Raw genomic sequence first — 16872 nt, 5'->3', positions numbered from 1 at the left:
GTGCCACCTTTGGGGACGAAACGATATCCGTTGCCTCTTATTGCTTTCAAAAAAATTCGAGTGTCAACATAGAACAACAGGAGTGTTGTGTTTAATTTTGGAATTTCTTGGGGTTCGTTTGGACATTTTTATACATTAACTGGGTTTTCTAGGCATTTTATGTGCCTAATTCAAATTTGAACTACATGCACATGCTCCAGTGCATATAAATTGGTTGAAAAATAATATGTGTGTCCTTCAGTGCATGCTTATGTTGGGGAACGTAGTAATTTCAAAAAAATTCCTACGCACACGCAAGATCATGGTGATGCATAGCAACGAGAGGGGAGAGTGTTGTCTACGTACCCTCATAGACCGTTCGCGGAAGCGTTATATCAACGCGCTTGATGTAGTCGTACGTCTTCATGTCCGACCGATCCAAGTACCGAAAGCACGGCGCCTCCGAGTTCTGCACATGTTCGGCTCGGTGACGTCCTCGCCTTCTCGATCCAGCAAGAGGGGCGAAGTAGTAGATGAGTTTCGGCAGCACGACGGCGTGGTGACGGTGTTGGTGAAGCACAATCTCCGCAGGGCTTCGCCTAAGCACTACGAAAACTATGACGGAGGATAAACTAGAGGAGACGGGGTTGCCGGCACACAGCTTGGTGTTTCTTGATGTGTCTTTGGTGCTAGCCCTGCCCCTCTATTTATATGTTGAGCCCTGGGGTCGAAACTTGGAGTAAAAGCCTCCAAAAAGTCGGTTTCACCCGAAAGGCAAGAGTCCTTCTCGGACTCGAGGGCCAGACGCCAGGGTTCCCGGCGTCTGGACCCAGACGCTAGGGACCCTGGCGTCTGGCCCCTGGACTCCGCAAAACTTCCTTTTGCGCTTTCCAAAAACCTTGTGGGCTTTCCCCTTTGGCCCAAATAAAGTGTTCTCGTACCCAAACATTTCGGGAAACATCCGGAACCCCTTCCGGTGATTTCCGGAACCCTTCCGGTGACCAAACACTATTATCCCATATATCAAACTTTATCTCCGAACCATTCTGGAGTTCCTCGTCATGTCCGTGATCTCATCCCGGACTCCGAACAACATTCGGTCACCAACATACATAACTCACATAGTACTATATCGTCAACGAACGTTAAGCGTGCGGACCCTACGAGTTCGAGAACTATGTAGACATGACCGAGACACCTCTCTGGTCAATAACCAATAGCGGGACCTGGATACCCATATTGGCTCCTACATGTTCTACGAAGAGCTTTATCGGTCAGACCGCATAACAACATACGGTGTTCCCTTTGTCATCGGTATGTTACTTGCCCGAGATTCGATCGTCGGTATCTCAATACCTAGTTCAATCTCGTTACCGGCAAGTCTCTTTACTCGTTCTGTAATACATCATCTCACAACTAACTCATTAGTTGCAATGCTTGCAAGGCTTATGTGATGTGCATTACCGAGAGGGCCCAGAGATACCTCTCCGACAATCGGAGTGACAAATCCTACTCTCGAAATACGCCAACCCAACATGTACCTTTGGAGATACCTGTAGAGCACCTTTATAATCACCCAGTTACGTTGTGACGTTTGGTAGCACACAAAGTGTTCCTCCGGCAAACGGGAGTTGCATAATCTCGTAGTCATAGGAACATGTATAAGTCATGAAGAAAGCAATAGCAACATACTAAATGATCGGGTGCTAAGCTAATGGAATGGGTCATGTCAATCAGATCATTCACCTAATGATGTGATCCCGTTAATCAAATAATAACTCTTTGTCCATGGTTAGGAAACATAACCATCTTTGATTAACGAGCTAGTCAAGTAGAGGCATACTAGTGACACTCTGTTTGTCTATGTATTCACACATGTATTATGTTTCCGGTTAATACAATTATAGCATGAATAATAAACATTTATCATGAAATAAGGAAATAAATAATAACTTTATTATTGCCTCTAGGGCATATTTCCTTCAGTCTCCCACTTGCACTAGAGTCAATAATCTAGATCACATCACCATGTGATTAACATCGATAGTTCACATCATCATGTGATTAACACCCATAGTTCACATCGCCATGTGACCAACACCCAAAGGGTTTACTAGATTCAGTAATCTAGTTCACATCGCTTATGTGATTAACACCCAAAGAGTACTAAGGTGTGATCATGTTTTGCTTGTGAGAGAAGTTTAGTCTAAGGGTCTGCCATATTCAGATCCATATGTATTTTGCAAATTTCTATGTCAACAATGCTCTGCACGGAGCTACTCTTAGCTAATTGCTCCCACTTTCAATATGTATCCAGATTGAGACTTAGAGTCATCTAGATCAGTGTCAAAATTTGCATCGACATAACCCTTTACGACGAACCCTTTTTTTTGCCACGTCCATAATTGAGAAACATATCCTTATTCCACTAAGGATAATTTTGACCGCTGTCCAGTGATCTACTCCTAGATCACTATTGTACTCCCTTGCCAAAATCAGTGTAGGGTATACAATAGATCTGGTACACAGCATGGCATACTTTATAGAACCTATGGCCAAGGCATAGGGAATGACTTCCATTCTCTTTCTATCTTCTGTCGTGGTCGTGTTTCGAGTCTTACTCAATTTCACACCTTGTAACACAGGCAAGAACTCTTTCTTTGACTGTTCCATTTTGAACTACTTCAAAATCTTGTCAAGGTATGTACTCATTGAAAAATCTTATCAAGCGTTTTGATCTATCTCTATAGATCTTGATGCTCAATATGTAAGTAGCTTCACCGAGGTCTTTCTTTGAAAAACTCCTTTCAAATACTCCTTTATGCTTTGCAGAATAATTCTACATTATTTCCGATCAACAATATGTCATTCACATATACTTATCAGAAATGATGTAGTGCTCCCACTCACTTTCTTGTAAATACAGGCTTCACCGCAAGTCTGTATAAAACTATATGCTTTGATCAACTTATCAAAGCGTGTATTCCAACTTCGAGATGCTTGCACCAGTCCATAGATGAATCGCTGGAGCTTGCATATTTTGTTAGCACCTTTAGGATTGACAAAACCTTCTGGTTGCATCATATACAACTCTTCTTTAATAAATCCATTAAGGAATGCAGTTTTGTTTATCCATTTGCCAGATTTCATAAAATGCGGCAATTGCTAACATGATTCGGACAGACTTAAGCATAGATAAGAGTGAGAAACTCTCATCGTAGTCAACACCTTTAAACTTGTCGAAATTTTTTTTGTGACAATTCTAGCTTTGTAGATAGTAACACTACTATCAGCGTCCGTCTTCCTCTTGAAGATCCATTTATTTTCTATGGCTTGCCGATCATCGGGCAAGTCAACCAAAGTCTACACTTTGTTCTCATACATGGATCCCATCTCAGATTTCATGGCCTCAAGCCATTTTGCGGAATCTGGGCTCATCATCGCTTCCTCACAGTTCGCAAGTTCGTCATGGTCTAGTAACATGACTTCCAGAACAGGATTACCGTACTACTCTGGTGCGGATCTCACTCTGGTTTACCTACGAGGTTCAGTAGTAACTTGATCTGAAGTTACGTGATCATCATCATTAGCTTCCTCACTAATTGGTGTAGTAGTCACAGGAACAGATTTCTGTGATGAACTACTTTCCAATAAGGGAGCAGGTACAGTTACCTCATCAAGTTCTACTTTCCTCCCACTCACTTCTTTCGAGAGAAACTCCTTCTCTGGAAAGGATCCATTCTCAGCAATGAATATCTTGCCTTCGGATCTGTGATAGAAGGTGTACCCAACTGTCTCTTTTGGGTATCCTATGAAGACACATTTCTCCGATTTGGGTTTGAGCTTATTAGGATGAAACTTTTTCACATAAGCATCACAACCCCAAACTTTAAGAAACGACAACTTTGGTTTCTTGCTAAACCACAGTTCATATAGTATCGTCTCAACGGATTTAGATGGTGCCCTATTTAACGTGAATGCAGCTGTCTCTAATGCATAACCTCAAAACGATAGTGGTAAATAGGTAAGAAACATCATAGATTGTACTATATCCAATAAAGTACGTTTATGACGTTCGGACACACCATTATGCTGTGGTGTTCCAGGTGGCATGTGTTTGTGAAACTATTCCACATTGTTTTAATTGAAGACCAAACTCGTAACTCAAATATTTGTCTCCGCGATCAGATCATAGAAACTTTATTTTCTTGTCACGATGATTTTCCACTTCACTCTGAAATTCTTTGAACTTTTCAAATGTTTCAGACTTATGTTTCATCAAGTAGATATACCCATATCTGCTCAAATCATCTGTGAAGGTCAGAAAATAATGATACCTGCTGCAAGCCTTAATATTCATTGGACCACATACATCAGTATGTATGATTTCCAACAAATCTGTTGCTTGCTTCATTGTTCCGGAGAACGGCGTTTTAGTCATCTTGCCCATAAGGCATGGTTCGCAAGCATCAAGTGATTCATAATCAAGTGATTCCAAAAGCCCATCAGCATGGAGTTTCTTCATGCACTTTACACCAATATGACCTAAACGGCAGTGCCACAAATAAGTTGCACTATCATTATTAACTTTGCATCTTTTGGTTTCAATATTATGAATATGTGTATCACTATGATCGAGATCCAACGAACCATTTTCATTGAGTGTGTAACCATATAAGGTTTTATTCATGTAAACAGAACAACAATTTATTCTCTTACTTAAATGAATAACCGTATTGCAATAAACATGATCAAATCATATTCATGCTCAACACCAAATAACACTTATTTAGGTTCCACACTAATCCCGAAAGTATAGGGAGTGTGCGATGATGATCATATCAATCTTGGAACCACTTCCAACTCTCATCGTCACTTCACCCTTAACTAGTCTCTGTTCATTTTGCAACTCCTGTTTCGAGTTACTAATCTTAGCAACTGAACTAGTACCAAATACTGAGGGGTTGCTATAAACACTAGTAAAGTACACATCAATAACATGTATATCAAATATACTTTTGTTCACTTTGCCATCCTTCTTATCCACCAAACAATTGGGGTAGTTCTGTTTCCAGTGACCAGTCCCTTTGCAGTAGAAGCACTTAGTCTCAGGCTTAGGACCAGACTTGGGCTTCTTTACTTGAGCAGCAACTTGCTTGCCGTTCTTCTTGAAGTTCCCTTTCTTCCCTTTGCCCTTTTCTTGAAACTAGTGATCTTGTCTACCATCAACACTTGATGTTTTTCTTGATTTCTACCTTCGTCGATTTTAGCATCACGAAGAGCTTGGGAATTGTTTCCGTTATCCCTTGCATATTATAGTTCATCACGAAGTTCTACTAACTTGGTGATGGTGACTAGAGAATTCTGTCAATCACTATCTTATCTGGAAGATTAACTCCCACTTGATTCAAGTGATTGTAGTACCCAGACAATCTGAGCACATGCTCACTAGTTGAGCGATTCTCCTCCATCTTTTAGCCATAGAACTTGTTGGAGACTTCATATCTCTCAACTCGGGTATTTGCTTGAAATATTAACTTCAACTCCTGGAACATCTCATATGGTCCATGACGTTCAAAACGTCTTTGAAGTCCCGATTCTAAGCCGTTAAGCATGGTGCACTAAACTATCAAGTAGTCATCATATTGAGCTATCCAAACGGTCATAACGCCTGCATCTGCTCCTGCAATAGGTCTGTCACCTAGCGGTGCATCAAGGACATAATTATTCTGTGCAGCAATGAGGATAAACCTCAGATCACGGATCCAATCCGTATCATTGCTACTAACATTTTTCAACACAGTTTTCTCTAGGAACATATCAAAATAAACATATGAAAACAACAACGCGAGCTATTGATCTACAACATAGATATGCTAATACTACCAGGACTAAGTTCATGATAAATTAAAGTTCAATTAATCATATTACTTAAGAAATCCCACTTAGATAGACATCCCTCTAATCCTCTAAGTGATCACGTGATCCAAATCAACTAAACCATAACCGATCATCACGTGAAATGGAGTAGTTTTCAATGGTGAACATCATTATGTTGATCATATCTACTATATGATTCACGCTCGACCTTTCGGTCTCCGTGTTCCGAGGCCATATCTGCATATGCTAGGCTCGTCAAGTTTAACCCGAGTATTCTGCGTGTGCAAAACTGGCTTGTACCCGTTGTAGATGGATGTAGAGCTTATCACACCCGATCATCACGTGGTGTCTGGGCACGACGAACTTTGGCAACGGTGCATACTCAGGGAGAACACTTCTTGATAATTAGTGAGAGATCATCTTATAATGCTACCGTCAATCAAAGCAAGATAAGATGCATAAAAGATAAGCATCACATGCAATCAATATAAGTGATATGATATGGCCATCATCATCTTGTGCTTGTGATCTCCATCTCCGAAGCACCGTCATGATCACCATCGTCACCGGCGTGACACCTTGATCTCCATCGTAGCATCGTTGTCGTCTCGCCAATCTTATGCTTCTACGACTATCGCTACCGCTTAGTGATAAAGTAAAGCATTACAGGGCGATTGCATTGCATACAATAAAGCGACAACCATATGGCTCCTGCCAGTTGCCGATAACTCGGTTACAAAACATGATCATCTCATACAATAAAATTTAGCATCATGTCTTGACCATATCACATCACAACATGCCCTGCAAAAACAAGTTAGACGTCCTCTACTTTGTTGTTGCAAGTTTTACGTGGCTGCTACGGGCTTAAGCAAGAACCAATCTTACCTACGCATCAAAACCACAACGATAGTTTGTCAAGTTGATGTCGTCTTAACCTTCGCAAGGACCGGGCGTAGCCACACTCGGTTCAACTAAAGTTGGAGAAACAGTCACCCGCAAGCCACCTATGTGCAAAGCACGTCGGGAGAACCGGTCTCACGTAAGCGTACGCGTAATGTCGGTCTGGGCCGCTTCATCCAACAATACTGCCGAACCAAAGTATGACATGCTGGTAAGCAGTATGAATTATATCGCCCACAACTCACTTGTGTTCTACTCATGCATATAACATCAAACCATAAAATCTGGCTCTGATACCACTGTTGGGGAACGTAGTAATTTCAAAAAAATTCCTATGCACACGCAAGATCATGGTGATGCATAGCAACGAGAGGGGAGAGTGTTGTCTACGTACCCTCGTAGACCGTTCGCGGAAGCGTTATATCAACGCGGTTGATGTAGTCGTATGTCTTCACGTCCGACCGATCCAAGTACCGAAAGCACGCACCTCCGAGTTCTGCACACGTTCGGCTCGTTGACGTCCTCGCCTTCTCGATCCAACAAGAGGGGCGAAGTAGTAGACGAGTTCCGGCAGCACGACGGCGTGGTGACGGTGTTGGTGAAGCACAATCTCCGCAGGGCTTCACCTAAGCACTACGAAAACTATGACGAAGGATAAACTAGAGGAGACGGGGTTGCCGGCACACGACTTGGTGTTTCTTGATGTGTCTTTGGTGCTAGCCCTGCCCCTCTATTTATATGTTGAGCCCTGGGGTCGAAACTTGGAGTAAAAGCCTCCACAAAGTCGGTTTCACCCGAAAGGCAAGAGTCCTTCTCGGACTCGAGGGCCAGACACCAAGGTTCCCGGCGTCTGGACCCAGACGCCAGGGACCCTGGCGTCTGGCCCCTGGACTCCGCAAAACTTCCTTTTGCGCTTTCCAAAAACCTTGTGGGCTTTCCCCTTTGGCCCAAATAAAGTGTTCTCGTACCCCAAACATTTCGGGAAACATCCGGAACCCCTTCCGGTGATTTCCGGAACCCTTCCGGTGACCAAACACTATTATCCCATATATCAAACTTTATCTCCGGACCATTCTGGAGTTCCTCGTCATGTCCGTGATCTCATCCCGGACTCCGAACAACATTCGGTCACCAACATACATAACTCACATAGTACTATATCGTCAACGAACGTTAAGCGTGCGGACCCTACGGGTTCGAGAACTATGTAGACATCACCGAGACACCTCTCTGGTCAATAACCAATAGCGGGACCTGGATGCCCGTATTGGCTCCTACATATTCTAAGAAGATCTTTATCGGTCAGACCGCATAACAACATACAGAGTTCCCTTTGTCATCGGTATGTTACTTGCCCGAGATTCGATCGTTGGTATCTCAATACCTAGTTCAATCTCGTTACCGGCAAGTCTCTTTACTCGTTCCGTAATACATCATCTCACAACTAACTCATTAGTTGCAATGCTTGCAAGGCTTATGTGATGTGCATTACCGAGAGGGCCCAGAGATACCTCTCCGACAATCGGAGTGACAAATCCTAATCTCGAAATACGCCGACCCAACATGTACCTTTGGAGATACCTGTAGAGCACCTTTATAATCACCCAGTTACGTTGTGACGTTTGGTAGCACACAAAGTGTTCCTCCGGCAAACGGGAGTTGCATAATCTCATAGTCATAGGAACATGTATAAGTCATGAAGAAAGCAATAGCAACATACTAAACGATCCGGTGCTAAGCTAATGGAATGGGTCATGTCAATCAGATCATTCACCTAATGATGTGATCCCATTAATCAAATAACAACTCTTTGTCCATGGTTAGGAAACATAACCATCTTTGATTAACGAGCTAGTCAAGTAGAGGCATACTAGTGACACTCTGTTTGTCTATGTATTCATACATGTATTATGTTTCCGGTTAATACAATTATAGCATGAATAATAAACATTTATCATGAAATAAGGAAATAAATAATAACTTTATTATTGCCTCTAGGGCATATTTCCTTCAGCTTAGGTCCCATGCAAGAAATGGGAATGAATTTCAAACACCCTGCCACCGTCACTCGGCCGCAAACATTGAGATACTTCGTTTTTAAATTCTAGTAAATCCAAAACTCGTCTGAAATTCATGAAACTTGGCATGCTATCATGGAGCGGCATCGACATGCCGTGGTAAAATTTTTGTCCCATTTGGGGCAGGTTTGGGTATAAGCTTCTCACAAACCAAACCTTCTCACAACAAGCATGATGGTTTCGGTAGGGAACGTGCCATCTTTGGGGACGAAACGATATTCGTTGCCTCTTATAGCTTTCAAATTTTTTCTAGTGTCAACATAGAACAACAGGAGTGTTGTCTTTAATTTTGAAATTTTTCGGGGTTCGTTTGGACATTTTTATACATTAACTTGGTTTTGTAGGCATTTCATGTGCATAATCCAAATTTGAACTACATGCACATGCTCCAGTGCATATAAATTGAATGAAAAATCAAATCTGTGTCCTTGGTTGCATGCTTAGGTCCCATGCAAGAAATGAGAATGAATTTCAAACAGCCTGCCACCATCACTCGGCCACAAACATTGAGATACTTGGTTTTTAAATTCTAGTAAATCCAAAACTCGTCTGCAATTCATGAAACTTGGTATGCTATCATGGAGCGGCATCAACATGTCGTGGTAAATAATTTGTCCCATTTGGGGCAGGTTTGGGTATAAGATTCTCACAAACCAGAGCTTCTCACAACAAGCATGATGGTTTCGGTAGGGAACGTGCCACCTTTGGGGATGAAACGATATCCATTGCCTCTTATTGCTTTCAAAAAATTTCTAGTGTCAACATAGAACAAAAGGACTGTTGTGTTTAATTTTGGAAATTTTCGAGGTTCGTTTGGACATTTTTATACATTAACTGGGTTTTCTAGCATTTTATGTGCATAGTTCAAATTTGAACTACATGCACATGCTCTAGTGCATATAAATTGGTTGAAAAATCAAATTTGTGTCCTTCGGTGCATGCTTAGTTCCCATGCAAGAAATGGGAATGAATTTCAAACACCAGGGCACTATTGATTGCTGGCAAAACGTTGAGATACTTTGTTTTTGAATTCTAGTAAATCCAAAACTCGTCTGAAATTCATTAAACTTGGAATGCTATAATGGAATGGCACCCGACATGCTGTGGTATTTTTCGTGTCCATTTTGAGAGAAGGCGCACTCGAATAACAACCAACAAAGGCATTTTGAAACAAATAGTTGCCACTATAACATCTCAAACATTTTGTATAATTTAAATTGTATGCATTTTGTTAACCATTCACGTGACGCCATGCCTCACTCTTTTAATGTCTAGGAGGTGCCATGCAGACAGGTGCTTGAGTGCTTGACTAAATGGGAGGCGTGCGAGCTGTACTCCAATGTGGAGGATCACCGGGAAATGTGCGAGATGTACGCCGCGCAGGCTCACCGGGAAGCGAGCCCTTTGACTTCCATGGCCGCCCGCCTTGCTTGCATCCTCTACATTAATGGCACCTAAGCCGCAGTTTAATGCGGTTTTTAAATATAAAACACCCGTATGCAAAACCGACAACTTCCCTGGGAAGCCAAGGGAAAATGTGCCTAGCAGGATTTGTGTAGCTCTTGATTGCAAACATTTTAATTAGAACACACGTATGCAAACCGATAGCTTTCCCAGGAAGCCAAGAGAATATGTGCCGAGCAGGATTTCTGTAGCTCTTGATCGCAAACGTTATAGATAGAACACCCGTGTGCAAAGTAAGAGCTATGGTCATCCCTTCAACGCAAACGGTTGTTTTGGATGACCCATGTGCAACCACGTACAAACAATTTGGTAAGATTTGCATCTGTCATATTGGGTATGTTGCCATTTGTCAAACTGGAAAGATTGACATTTGTTGATCTAGTAACATTGCCATTTGTCAATCCTTGCAACACTACATTTTGTCAAAATATGCAGCTAGAAATCACTAGCACTATCTAATTTTTGCAACTAAAATTCAGTAATTAAGGATAGATTTCATTCATAGATTAAGAAGTCGTTCTTAATTTATACAAACAGTTCAACTCGACAGCTGAACCGACCAAACTTTTCCCCAATTGTTGCCAACCACGTACTGAAATAACTAGTTCAACTATATATACTAGCTAATTTTAAGTATGTTGTATAGTTCCACCACACATCTATAGTTAGATGAACTAAACAAACTAGCCCCTAAATACTACTACTATGGAGGGGCTTTGTGCTACTTCCGACAGCCTATCCTCTGTCGAGCATGCTCAGTAAGAGTCAGAGGATGAGGAGGCCCACGAGCTGGACAAATGCAATACGGTGTCTGCCGTTGTTGCACGTTCAATGATGCTCGCCAGCTCGAACGCCCACTGCCGCTCCAAACGATCCCTCTCGAAGCGGTCGGACTGCTCATAGATCTCCTGATTCCTCACCTCTGCATCGGCGTGTGCTATGGCCACGGCTGCGGTAAGGCTTTTTGCGTGCTCGACGAGGTGTTCCTCCTCCTCCCGTAGGAACTCGATGTAGCACGCAAGGTCGTTGATGCATGTGCGGGCCTCCACCTCCACCTCCCTCCTTCGGGCGGCGGTGGCGGAGCAGGTGATGATCCCTAGGGTCGATGGTGGGCTGGCGGCCACGGCGGCCGATGATGGTGTGGCGGCCACGACGGCCACATGCCGCCTTCAGGCTGCGGTGGCAGAGCGGGTGATGGCCGGCAGCGGGGTGGCGGCCACAACGGCCACCTCCCTCCTACGGGCCGCGGCGACGGAGCGGCCGATGGCCCTAGCTTTCGACGATGGTGTGGTGGCAATGGCGGCCAGCAACAGCTGCTGACGGGAAGCGGCGGCAGAGCATGTGGTGGGTGTTCTGCACACACCCAACAAGGATGCTACGCGCACTATACTACCCCGGGGACCGAGCCGCCGCCGCGGTGTAGCCTCCGAGATGGAGCTGTCCTCTAATGATGGCGGAGTGGCTAAGTGACGACGACAGCCGGTGCCATTGGCGATTGTGGAAGAAGCAGGCGAGATAAGCTACAGGGATGGAAGGGAAAATGCGACGCAGGACTCGCCAGCCATGAGGGTTTATATAGCAGACCGGTGAGTATTGGGATTTTGGAGGACTTCACCGAGTCGGGCGGGAAGGTTGCATGGGAACGGGCTCACCGACGATTCATTAGCACCACCGTTCAGCCAAAAGAACGCCCCTGCGCGTAGCGCAAGCTTGCGCCGCAAGCCGTCTGCGGCAGCGGGGTGTCAAGACGTGCGAGAGGAGGACGAAAGGACACGTACACATACAGTTAATACAAAAAAAGGTTTGCGATTTAATTACCTACTAAACCCCCGTGCTGCTTTATATGTAGGATTTAACTAATAAAATACGAATGCATGTCGCCAAAGAATATATCGTTGGATTCGTATTTGAACATAGTTTCCAGTTATACAATTTTTGTAACATGCATTAACACTTTTTTGGTTAAATTTAAGGTTATATACCAGCAAGTGTTTGCCCAGAACACACACGGCTTATTCCATCACAAAAAGCTTGGATGGATCAACTGTATGCCATGTATCGCACACGCAACTCTAATCTGATTCATGCTTGATGTCTCCGACATTGCTCGCATAGTGAAGGAAATATGCCCTAGAGGCAATAATAAAGTTATTATTTATCTCCTTATATCATGATAAATGTTTATTATTCATGCTAGAATTGTATTAACCGGAAACATAATACATGTGTGAATACATAGAGAAACAGAGTGTCACTAATATGCCTCTACTTGACTAGCTCGTTAATCAAAGATGGTTATGTTTCCTAACCATGAACAAAGAGTTGTTATTTGATTAAAGGGATCACATCATTAGTTGAATGATCTGATTGACATGACCCATTCCATTAGCTTAGCACCCGATCGTTTAGTATGTTGCTATTGCTTTCTTCATGACTTATACATGTTCCTATGACAATGAGATTATGCAACTCCTGTTTGCCGGAGGAACACTTTGGGTGCTACCAAATGTCACAACGTAACTGCGTGATTATAAAGGAGCATTATAGGTGTCTCCAAAGGTAGATGTTGGGTTGGCGTATTTCGAGATTAGGTTTTGTCACTCCGATTGTCGGAGAGGTATCTCTGGGCCCTCTCGGTAATGCACATCACATAAGCCTTGCAAGCATTACAACTAATATGTTAGTTGTGAGATGATGTATTACGGAACGAGTAAAGAGACTTGCCGGTAACGAGATTGAACTAGGTATTGGATACCGACGATCGAATCTCGGGCAAGTAACATACCGATGACAAAGGGAACAACGATGTTGTTATGCGGTCTGACCGATAAAGATCTTCGTAGAATATGTAGGAGCCAATATGGGCATCTAGGTCCCGCTATTGGTTATTGACCGGAGACGTGTCTCGGTCATGTCTACATTGTTCTCGAACCGTAGGGTCCACACGCTTAACGTTACGATGACAGTTATTATGAGTTTATGCATTTTGATGTACCGAAGTTAGTTCGGAGTCCCGGATGTGATCACGGACATGACGAGGAGTCTCGGAATGGTCGAGACATAAAGATTGATATATTGGAAGCCTATGTTTGGATATCGGAAGTGTTCCGGGTGAAATCGGGATTTTACCGGAGTACCGGGAGGTTACCGGAACCCCCCGGGAGCTATATGGGCCTTAATGGGCTTTAGTGGAAAGGTGAAAGGGGCAGCCCAATGTGGGCTGCGCGCCTCCCCCTCCCCTAGTCCTATTAGGACAAGGAGAGGTGGCCGGCCCCCTCTCTCTCTTTCCCCCCCTCGGGGAATCCTATTCCAACTAGGATTGGGGGGAGTCCTACTCCCGGTAGGAGTAGGACTCCTCCTGTGCCCTCCTCCTGGCCGGCCGCACCCTCCCCCTTGGCTCCTTTATATACGGAGGCAGGGGGCACCTCTAGACACACAAGTTGATCCTCGTGATCGTTCCTTAGCCGTGTGCGGTGCCCCCTGCCACCATATTCCACCTCGGTCATATCGTTGTAGTGCTTAGGCGAAGCCCTGCGTCGGTAGAACATCATCATCGTCACCACGCCGTCAAGCTGATGGAACTCATCCCCGAAGCTTTGCTGGATCGGAGCCCGGGGAGCGTCATCGAGCTGTACGTGTGCTAAGAACTCGGAGGTGCCGGAGTAACGGTGCTTGGATCGGTCGGATCGGGAAGAATATGTACGACTACTTCCTCTACGTTGTGTCAACGCTTCCGTTGCGATCTACAAGGGTACATAGATCATACTCTCCCCTCTCGTTGCTATGCATCACCATGATCTTGCGTGTGCGTAGGAAAATTTTTGAAATTACTACGTTCCCCATCAATGGCATCCGAGCCTAGGTTTTATGTGTTGATGTTATATGCACGAGTAGAGCACAAGTGAGTTGTGGGCGATATAAGTCATACTGCTTACCAGCATGTCATACTTTGGTTCGGCGGTATTGTTGGATGAAGCGGCCCGGACCGACATTACGCGTACGCTTACGCGAGACCAGTTCTCCCGACGTGCTTTGCACATCGGTGGCTTGCGGGTGACAGTTTCTCCAACTTTAGTTGAACCGAGTGTGGCTACGCCCGGTCCTTGCGCAGGTTAAAATAGCACCAACTTGACAAACTATCATTGTGGTTTTTCATGCGTAGGTAACAACGGTTCTTGCTAAGCCCATAGCAGCCACGTAAAACTTGCAACAACAAAGTAGAGGACGTCTAACTTGTTTTTGCAGGGCATATTGTGATGTGATATGGTCAAGACGTGATGAGATATAAGTTGTTGTATGAGATGATCATGTTTTGTTGAAGTTATCAGCAACTGGCAAAATCCTTATGGTTGTCTCACTATTGCATAAGATGCAAGCGTCCAATAATTGCTTTACTTTATCGCTATGCGATAGCAATAGTTGCAAGAGCAATTGTTGGCGAGACGACCACGTGACGACACATTGATATAGATCAAGATGATGGAGATCATGGTGTCATGCCGGTGACGATATAGATCATGACAGTGCTTCGGAGATGGAGATCACAGGCACAAGATAATGATGGCCATATCATATCACTTATATTGATTGCATGTGATGTTTATCTTTTATGCATATTATCTTGCTTTGATTGATGGTAGCATTTTAAGATGATCTCTCACTAATTATCAAGAAGTGTTCTCCCTGAGTATGCACCGTTGCGAAAGTTCTTCGTGCTGAGACACCACGTGATGATCGGGTGTGATAGGCTCTACGTTCAAATACAACGGGTGCAAAACAGTTGCACACGCGGAATACTCAGGTTATACTTGACGAGCCAAGCATATACAGATATGGCCTCGGAACACGGAGACCGAAAGGTCGAGCGTGAATCATATAGTAGATATGATCAACATAGTGATGTTCACCAATGAAACTACTCCATCTCACGTGATGATCGGACATGGTTTAGTTGATTTGGATCACATGATCACTTAGAGGATTAGAGGGATATCTATCTAAGTGGGAGTTCTTAAGTAATATGATTAATTGAACTTAAATTTATCATGAACTTAGTCCTGGTAGTATTTTGCAAATTATGTTGTAGATCAATAGCTCGCGTTGTTGCTTCCCTGTATTTATTTTGATATGTTCCTAGAGAAAATTGTGTTGAAAGATGTCAGTAGCAATGATGCGGATTGGATCCGTGATCTGAGGTTTATCCTCATTGCTGCACAGAGGAATTATGTCCTTGATGCACCGCTAGGTGACAGACCTATTGCAGGAGCAGATGCTCACGTTATGAACGTTTGGCTAGCTAAATATGATGATTACTTGATAGTTTAGTGCACCATGCTTAACGGCTTAGAATCGGGACTTCAAAGACATTTTGAACGTCATGGACCATATGAGATGATCCAGGAGTTGAAGTTAATATTTCAAGCAAATACCCGAGTTGAGAGATATGAAGTCTCCAACAAGTTCTATAGCTAAAAGATGGAGGAGAATCGCTCAACTAGTGAGCATGTGCTCAGATTGTCTGGGTACTACAATCACTTGAATCAAGTGGGAGTTAATCTTCTAGATAAGATAGTGATTGACAGAATTCTCTAGTCACCATCACCAAGTTAGTAGAACTTCATGATGAACTATAATGTGCAAGGGATAACGGAAACAACTCCCAAGCTCTTCGTGATGCTGAAATCAACGAAGGTAGAAATCAAGAAAAACATCAAGTGTTGATGGTTGACAAGACCACTAGTTTCAAGAAAAGGGCAAAGGGAAGAAGGGGAACTTCAAGAAGAACGGCAAGCAAGTTGCTGCTCAAGTGAAGAAGCCCAAGTCTGATCCTAAGCCTGAGACTAAGTGCTTCTACTGCAAAGGAACTGGTCACTGGAAGCAGAACTACCCCAAGTGATTGGCGGATAAAAAGGATGGCAAAGTGAACATAAGTATATTTGATATACATGTTATTGATGTGTACTTTACTAGTGTTTATAGCAACCCCTCAGTATTTGATACTAGTTCAGTTGCTAAGATTAGTAACTCGAAACAGGAGTTGCAGAATAAACAGAGACTAGTTAAGGGTGAAGTAACGATGTGTGTTGGAAGTGGTTCCAAAATTGATATGATCATCATCGCACACTCCCTATACTTTCGGGATTAGTGTTGAACCTAAATAAGTGTTATTTGGTGTTTGCGTTGAGCATGAATATGATTTGATCATGTTTATTGTAATACAGTTATTCATTTAAGTAAGAGAATAAATTGTTGTTCTGTTTACATGAATAAAACCTTATATGGTTACACACCCAATGAAAATAGTTCGTTGGATCTCGATCGTAGTGATACACATAAACATAATATTGAAACCAAAAATGCAAAGTTAATAATGATAGTGCAAACTTATTTGTGGCACTGCCGTTTAAGTCATATTGGTGTAAAGCGCATGAAGAAAGTCCATGTTGATGGGCTTTTGGAATCACTTGATTATGAATCAGTTGATGGTTGTGAACCATGCCTCATGGGCAAGATGACTAAGACTCTGTTCTTCGGAACAATGGAGCGAGCAACAGATTTGTTGGAAATC

This window comes from Triticum urartu, chromosome 6A (genome assembly GCF_056163025.1).
Source record: "Triticum urartu cultivar PI428250 chromosome 6A, HENAU_Tu73, whole genome shotgun sequence".
NCBI classification, from domain to species: domain Eukaryota; kingdom Viridiplantae; phylum Streptophyta; class Magnoliopsida; order Poales; family Poaceae; genus Triticum; species Triticum urartu.
The sequence above is the reverse complement of the archived record's forward strand: the minus strand, read 5'-3'. Positions refer to the sequence as shown.